The sequence below is a fragment of the Podarcis erhardii genome (genome assembly GCF_964252035.2).
Source record: "Podarcis erhardii genome assembly, chromosome: 8".
In the NCBI taxonomy this organism is placed as follows: Eukaryota; Metazoa; Chordata; class Lepidosauria; order Squamata; family Lacertidae; genus Podarcis; species Podarcis erhardii.
The window spans coordinates 89531815-89540217 of record NC_138499.1 but is presented as its reverse complement, the minus strand read 5'-3'; the positions used below and the strand labels follow the sequence as shown (position 1 = coordinate 89540217).

Genomic DNA, 8403 nt, shown 5'->3' with positions numbered 1-8403 from the left:
GATACAACTAATGGCCTACTGAATCCTTCTGTGTACAGGTTTCTGGTCATAATGAATAGCTGTAGATTTGGATAGTAGTATAACCTCGTCTATGAATAAGACAGAACAGTGCCTAAACATTTCTCCACATGACTACTTATGTGCTATATGGGCAGAACTAATTTGTTTTTGTTTTTCTGGCCTATTGGAGATTAGGTTGTGTGTTTATTCAGCCTACATTATTCTGGTTGAATTTTTATGCAAGCTGCTCTTCAGCTTCAGTGAGAACAGGAAACAACTTACAAATACTTAGCTTGAAAAGTAGAATGAATGGAAGGCTGAATGTGGTAAAAAGAAAAAGTGCTATGGTTGAGAGGCAAAGACAATGCAAGGACAAAGCCCTTCAGACTGCAGTTCAGAGTGACAGGGAACAAGGGGAGAGAAAGGGAGGGATGGTGGAAGGCTTGGCTTCTCAGGAGAATTGGTCTAAACAGGATTAAATATTTTACATAGAAACAACCAATCTATGTACATGGCACTTTTGAAACAAGGAGTAGCTGGGTCCCTTAAAATCTAAAACAGACCAAAGGGACTAACTGCAGAAGAGAGATTGAAATGGTGGGGAAACAATTACAGTCATACCTTGGTTGTCGAATGCCCTGGAACTCGTACATTTTGGCTCCCGAACGCCACAAACCCGGAAGTAACTGTTCTGGTTTGCAAACTATTTTTGGAAGCCGAATGCTTGGGAGCTTCCTGCAGCCAATATGAAGCTATGCTTTGGTTTCCGAACATTTTGGAAGTTGAACTGACTTCTGGAAGGGATTCTGTTCAACTTCCAAGGTATGACTGTATTTGAGTTGCTCACTTAGGTATAGTTGCATAGGGTATATGGACAATGCTAATTAGCAATGCTAATATTTTCCTGTTACCAAGTTTCCCACCTGTGCCAGCCAACAGTGGTGAGTAGAGGCTGCAAATCCTAGAACGCTGGTAAGTGGCCCTGTGAATTGCAAGAACATGCTTGCTTTTGCAGCAGGATGCCATTCTTGCCCATAAAGTGCCACTAGCAACATACTTTATTATTAGTGGCACTTTATGCAAGTAAACTTGGAGATGGAAAAGGTGGAGGAAGAGGAAATATGAACTAGGCTGTTGGCTCAGCTTGCAGATCCAGCATTTAGGTATGAGGAAAAATAGGTATATGAAGTGGGGGAGAAATACTGCCTTACGTGTGAACCTTTTGAATATCTTCATCTTACTTATTTTCCAGATGGTAAACATACACTAAACCTTATTTTGATTTTTCCTATGAACACTTTGGTTTCTGAGATTCCTGCACACACATATTCAAGCATGTTTTTGCAGCCACAAAAGCTTTAGAGTTGTGCAAAAGACAACCAAATGCCACATGCTAAAGAAACCAAACTGCACATTTTCTGTGTTCCACAATTTGACACAAATGCAACCTTCTGATCAGGTTTGTGGTGTAAAGTATTCAAAAACTAAGGTAAACTAAAGTTGAGCTCTTCTAGGAAGCAGAACATGTTTATATACTACCAAGTATTTGATAGTTGTGCCTTAGTCTAGACTATTTCACACTCCGAAATGTTTTTAAAGGAATAAATTATTTGAACTTTCATGTATTTTTCTGCTCCATTTCATGAACAGTTAAGCAGCTAACCTCATAAAACACTCCTGTCAAAAAAGCAATACTCTGAAAAGTTCTGAAGCCTGAATTTATCCCGTGCACTTGCCAAAGCAGGCATTGTGTTTTGTTGCATTGCAGAGTTGCGATGTGGCCGCCCTGCCACCACCCCCAGCCTTCTTTGCTGCTCTTCTTGAGGGAATGGGGTTTCTGCAGGCAGGGCTTCCCTCGCCTTGCTCCCTTCATCAGACTCTGTTGCAATGAGCTTGGCCACCTGGCTGTAGCAAGTGTACCCTCTTCCCCGCCTTTTATCTCCCCCTCTCCCTTCTCTAAGGCTAATCTGATAGGGATGCAGACAGATTTAGGCAGGTATTGTTATCTGGTCCGCCCTTATTAGTCCTGAAATGCAGCCACAGGTCAGCCTAGTTTTGGAATCAGGTCCCAACCAGGGCCAGCCCACCCATGTGGCAAAGTGAGGCGACTGCCTCAGGCCGCCTTCCCTGGCAGGGAGGCTGGGCACCATTTTGTGGTTCAGTTCTGGCGCGAAAATGTCCTGGGCTGGCCCTGGTCCCAACTCTTAATTAAGAGGATACAATATGTGTTTTAATTGTGACATTAGGACATAGGTCCAGCGTAACGGCCATTTCTGCTTTCAGGAAGGAGAAGCATCATAATTCAGACTGCCTCAAGAAAGAACTTGCATTGGCTTTGGTTCAAGATATCCATAAAACTACACGGTCCCCGTCCAATGTGTCTTTGCTACGCTGCACTGTCCTTTTCTACATATCAAGAGAAGAGGGGCGGTTGTCTGTTGGATCATGCTGTTAAGGGCTTGGAGTCATACCTTTCAACCCTAGCCCATCACTTGAGGCAGCCAGGCTAAATTCCTTTATTTCCTTTTATATTCCTGAGCATTTGAAGAGCCACAATTTTATTGAAGTGCCTTCCCCAAGAGACAAATCGCCAAGCTTTGTGAACTAGTTGCTTATTGAAAGGGAAGTATTCACAACAGATCCCACCCCACCCCCCATTGTCAAAAGACATTTTAAAATTAATTCTTATTTTTCTAGTGAGAGTCTAAAACAACTGAGTGCCCTGAAGTTTAAAATATCTGAAACCTAGCTTTCTCATAAGCAGTGCATAGTTGTTTTTACTGGCTTGGAAAATTAGCTACCCAGATCAATGTAATCAGGCTGGTGTATTACTTCTATTACAATATTCAGAGAATAATTGTCTTTTTTCTCTTGTAAGCCTACTATGGAGACGCGGGTGGTGCTGTGGTCTAAACCACAGAGCCTAGGGCTTGCCAATCAGAAGGTCGGTGGTTCGAATCCCCACGACAGGGTGAGCTCCCGTTGTTTGGTCCCAACTCCTGCCTACGTAGCAGTTCAAAAGCACGTCAAGGTGCAAGTAGATAAATAGGTACACTCTGGCAGGAAGGTAAATGGTGTTTCTGTGCACTGCTCTGGTTTGCCAGAAGCAGCTTAGTCATGCTGGCCACATGACCCGGAAGCTGTCTGTGGACAAATGCCGGCTCCCTCGGCCTATAGAGTGAAATGAGCGCTGCAACCCCAGAGTCAACGGTCCCTTTACCTTTTAAGCCTACTATGGAAGCCGCTTGAGTAATAAAATGCCACTCAACCATCTGTTACAATAGTCAATCTTTGTCCAGCCATAGACGCTACAATTGGATCAATTGGAAAGATATCAATTGAAAATGTAATAGAAGAAGCAGCAACTTCAGTCTAGAAATTGACATGAAAACATCCATGTTGAAACCTTAATTGAGAAGAACATGGTTTAGATCCTGAGTAGCAGCAGAAGGGGGTTGGTCACAAGTGACTTTCCTGCACAGCAACCCCTCAACTTCTCCTGAGGGTTGGTGGACCCTCCTAGATGGAATGAGTTTTGGCTGGGGGTGGGGTTTGAAGTGAAAGGGCACATTGCCAGACAAACAAAAGTGTGGCATCTTTCATGGAAAAAAACAGAACTTTGTGTACAAGTTGCCTTCCGTCTGATTATGATGAACTAATATCAATTGAAGGACTGTCTGCTTCCAGGGCTGTCTCCATCTGCAACATTTCACCTGGCTGCATCAGAGGAAGAGGTTGAGACAGCAAGGCCCTCTCCATCAGCTGGGCTGTGAGCAGCTTCCATTTAGTTCCTTTCCTCCAAGGTGATGACACAGCTTCAGGGGTTCTTAGATGGAGCAATTTTTCTTGGACCTATTTCAGGCCTCATTTTGAGATGGACAACTTTGATGGTCTACACTGAGAACTGTGTCACTGTTACTTCTGCTGGCTCTCTTTGTGGCTTGACTTTGTCACCCTTTTCGATCACCTGTCCAGAGTGGGTTTTGGAGGCACTCTTTTGCAATGGTCCTAGTCCTAGTACTTCTTGGTGGGCTCCTTCACAAAGGAGGTGATAGAATCTTGTTTTTTGAATTATATGTTGCCCTTAAGGTTCCATCTTGTGCCCCATGCTTTTTAGTCATGGGGATTCGGAGTCCATTGTTATCCATATGTGGCTGACACTTTGCTCTTTCTCCTTTCTGTCTGATTCTAATAAAGTTGCCGGAGTTCTGAATCAGTGCTTGGAGGTGGCAATGGGCAAGATGAGGGTTAAAAAATGTGAAGCTTAATCCAGGCAAGACAAAGGGTGCTGCTTGTTAAGAAAGCAGCTACCGTAGTCTGGGAATAGCGTTCAAAGCCTGTTTTGGACAGGGTGAGTGGTCTGGTTTTGGCAGTGGGGCAGTGGCTTCCCTTCCCTGGAGTATTTTGCTGGCCCACTCTGTGTTGATACTTTCCATTGCCTAATCAAAACAGTTTTGAATATGTCTTTGACAAGTTCAAGAAACGAAGCGATATAGATGCAGCTGTTTGTGTGATTATATTCAAATATAAGCTAAATCTTAAAAAAATGATAATGGTTGTGATTTTTTAAAAATTACTTTCAAGTCTCACCCCCCCCACCCCATTTCTGCCCAGGGCAAGGAGTCTCAGCCCTTCCTCCTGCCTCCCTTCCATTTCAGTTCCCAAGAAAAACTCCAGTTAAGCAGTTTTTCAATGTCTGACATAAAATAATGAGCCTGTTTCTTATTAGGTTGGGCATATTTAACAGTATCAAAAATGCGGTGTCATATTTTAAAATCTTCAGGTTCAGGTCCACACTCATTTAGTTTGAGAAATCTGGCGGTGTAAGATGCTCCTGGGCTATTCAATGGCCCCAAGTCTCCCTTGTTTAAACCACCTTCTCTAAAAGATAAAATCAATGGAAAATATCCTCAACATTCTCCATCTATTTTAATTTGGAACATTGTATCCCTTTTTCAAAAGAAGACAATGACGCTTCCATTTCTCCCGTCCCGTCCCTCTCTGGCAAATGTGTAGCAAGGGCGATAGCAACTCCATGAATCTTGGACCTTTCCAGGGCATCAAAGTGCTATTCACAGTATAGAAGCATAGAATAATAGAATTGCAGAGTTGGAAGGGACCCTGAGGATCATCTAGCCCACCCCCCTGCAATACATGCTGCTTCCTAAATCCCCTCATGTTTTAGGTGAGTATATTTGAAAAACAAGCAGGGCTGGAACTGAATGTTCAACAGGAGTCCTGTGTCCTCTGTTCCTTTCCTTGGCGAAGGAAAACCTATGATGTGGCATCATCATGGCCTGAGTTGTCCTGCCCTTCTCTGCTTCACTGGTTGCCACAGAAAGTCCAAGCCGTGCAACCTCTGTGTATATTCTCAATATCTGAGTTACCTTTGCTTGGCAGTCCAGTTACTAGGTTCATCACTCGTGTATTTATTTTATTTATAAAAATATATACTGCTGTATCATAAAAATGGAAGGGACATGGGTGGCGCTGTGGTCTAAACCACAGAGCCTAGGGCTTGCTGATCAGAAGGTTGGCGGTTCGAATCCCCGCGACGGGGTGAGCTCCCGTTGCTCACTCCTAGCTCCTGCCAACCTAGCAGTTCGAAAGCACGCCAGTGCAAGTAGATAAATAGGTACTGCTCCAGTGGGAAGGTAAACGGCATTTCCATGCACTGCTCTGGTTCACCAGAAGCAGCTTAGTCATGCTGGCCACATGTAAGCCAGCTCCCTCGGCCAGTAAAGCGAGATGAGCACCGCAACCCCAGAGTCAGGGGTCCTTTACCTTTATCATAAAAATACATCACAGTGGTTTACAACAATATAAAAACATAAAACCAGGCAATAAAATAATAAAATGTTAAAAACAAGATAAAAGCATCAGTAGTCCATTGTGGGGGGGTGTACTCCTAATTGCCTACACAGGTTCAACAGAAAACTTCAGCAGGCATTTAAAAATTGGCACAGAAGGTGCCTGCTGAATCTCTGTTGGCAGGGTGTTCCACAAGACTGGGCCAATGACAATGAAAGCTCAATTTCTCATTGTTGTCAAAACAATATCAACAATGCCATTGTCAAATCAACTTGGGGAATGACCATAAATGTTCATGCAGTTGATCTCAGCGGTTGAGTTGGAATATTAGGATCAGGGTTAGGGCGAAGGTTAGGATTTTGTTTAGTGTTGGGGTTAAGGTCTCGGTTGGGGCTCAGGTTAGGTCTCCCTGTGATGGGATCCGTTGTTCCCCCGCAACCTGCCGCATGATGTCACACGTGTGTGTGCTGTGCACCCCTAAAGTTGGGCAGAACCTGATGCCTGTGACCTGAAGTATCCTGGACTCAGGTTGTTCAGGGCTTTCTAAATAAATCAATAAACCCTGCAGGGCTGTTTCCAACGCTCTTTGAAGGCTGGGCAGGCTGAAGAACGGCTGCAATAGGAACAAAGTACAGCAATCTTCCGTTGCTGGGGCTCAACATCACAGAAAATACAGAAAAGTTGCTGATTACTGCTGCTGTGTATGATCAATATACTTTGTTTTGGATAGATTTTGGCTTGCAAAGAAATGCTACAAACAGTATTTTGTGAGTTCTGTAGCCTTTGGCTTCCATGAGCTCACGTTTGTCTTTGGTCTTTCAGCCCCAATCCTTTTATGCGGTGGCTCAGTGCAACACTGAAGCTCAGGACCCCAGTCATTGGGGTAGTGAAAGGTTGACCTCAGCTGTGCTGCAGTGGTTGCACACCTGGCATTTTGAGGAAGTACCATGAGTGCCAGTCACAAAATGGCTGCCATGGAGCGTGTGTGACATAACACAAAATGGCTGCCACATCTAAAATAGCAGAATGAGAGGCAAGGCCAAAAAACGTTGCAGGCATGTCCGCCTGTCCCCCCCATCCCCATCCCCTACCCAAGCAATGGAGGGAAAGACGCTTGGTCACAGAGAGTATTATATCTGCCAGTTTAGGATATGTGTCACTCCTCCAAGGACGTGTGGGCTGCTCCATGTAAGCTCATGCCGCAAAATGTCTTTAAGGTTTCACAAGAGTATTGCTTTTGTTACAACACATTAACACGGCTAAATTTTGCAGGTGGTACATGACACCAGTCAAGCTTGCAAAAATTTACCATTTGCCCGATAATAAATGTTGGAAATGTAATGAGATTGAAGGTACATTCTTTCACCTTTAGTGGACATGCCCAAGGATTAAGACCTTCTGGGAGATGATTTATAACGAAATGAAAAAGGTATTTAAATATACCTTCCTGAAGAAACCAGAGGCCTTTCTCCTGGGCATGGTCGGCCAATTGGTGCCAAAGAAGGATAGAACATTTTTCATGTATGCAACAACAGCAGCAAGAATACTCATCGCAAAATATTGGAAGACACAAGATTTACCCACCCGAGAAGAATGGCAGATGAAGTTGATGGACTACATGGAATTGGCGGAAATGACTGGCAGAATCCGAGACCAGGGAGAAGAGTTGGTGGAAGAAGACTGGAAAAAGTTTAAAGATTATTTACGGAATTACTGTAAAATTAATGAATGTTAGGAAAATGTTGGAATGAAGTTATATGGCTTTAGTAGAAATGTTATAAGGAATTAAGGATAAATAGATTAATAGAGTATTAAAGGAAATATAAGTTTAGAATGTGTTAAGATAGTTATAAGATTAAAAATAGAGGAAGATGGAAAGGAATTGCTGAAAAAATTAATAGATGTGGAATACAAAAAGGGAGGTGTGAGGAGGTCGCGGAAACAAGTAAATGAAAGTAAATGAAAGATAAGTTATTGAAAGTATTTGATGTGTTTTAAATTGTGTTTGTTTTGTTAGTTTAATGTTAGTGTATTGTTAGTGTAATGTAGTGTTTTTTGTAGTGTATTGTATTGTATGGTTTTTCTTTTCTGTAGTGTCTAAATTGTTGGAAAAGGTAATAAATATTATTTTTTAAAAAAAATCAAAGTTGGTAGAAAGACAGTGCTAAAGTGATCACAACAGGAAAGGCACAGAAAAACATATGCCTTTAAAATTCTCAACAGAAAAGAAAAATGGATCTTGTAGATATTATTACTATTATTATTATTATTATTAAAAATAATAAAATTTCTATATCCTTCATGCAAGGATCACAGGGCGGTTTGGAATATAGAAGCACAAAAATACATGCTATACTAACAAACAAAAACAGTTACCCCCCACCAGTTTAAAAACCCTTAGACTGTTCCATTCTTGTTCCTTGCCTTGATATTTTTAAGGCACATGGCAGCATATTCATTGAAAAATCAATGAAGTAATATTGGATAACTGCAGTGGCTAAAAGCAGGGCAATGTTTTAGAACAATGTATTATTATTATTTTATTTTGCATTTGTATCCCACCTTTTGCTTCAACGAGTTCAAAGTGGCATA

General features: G+C 42.3%; 1 protein-coding gene across 1 annotated transcript in view; it reads right to left on the bottom strand.

The window, feature by feature from the left end:
• Nucleotides 1-8403, bottom strand: part of STING1 (stimulator of interferon response cGAMP interactor 1) — a 157874-nt gene that overhangs the window by 49990 nt on the left and 99481 nt on the right. The window lies entirely within an intron of this gene.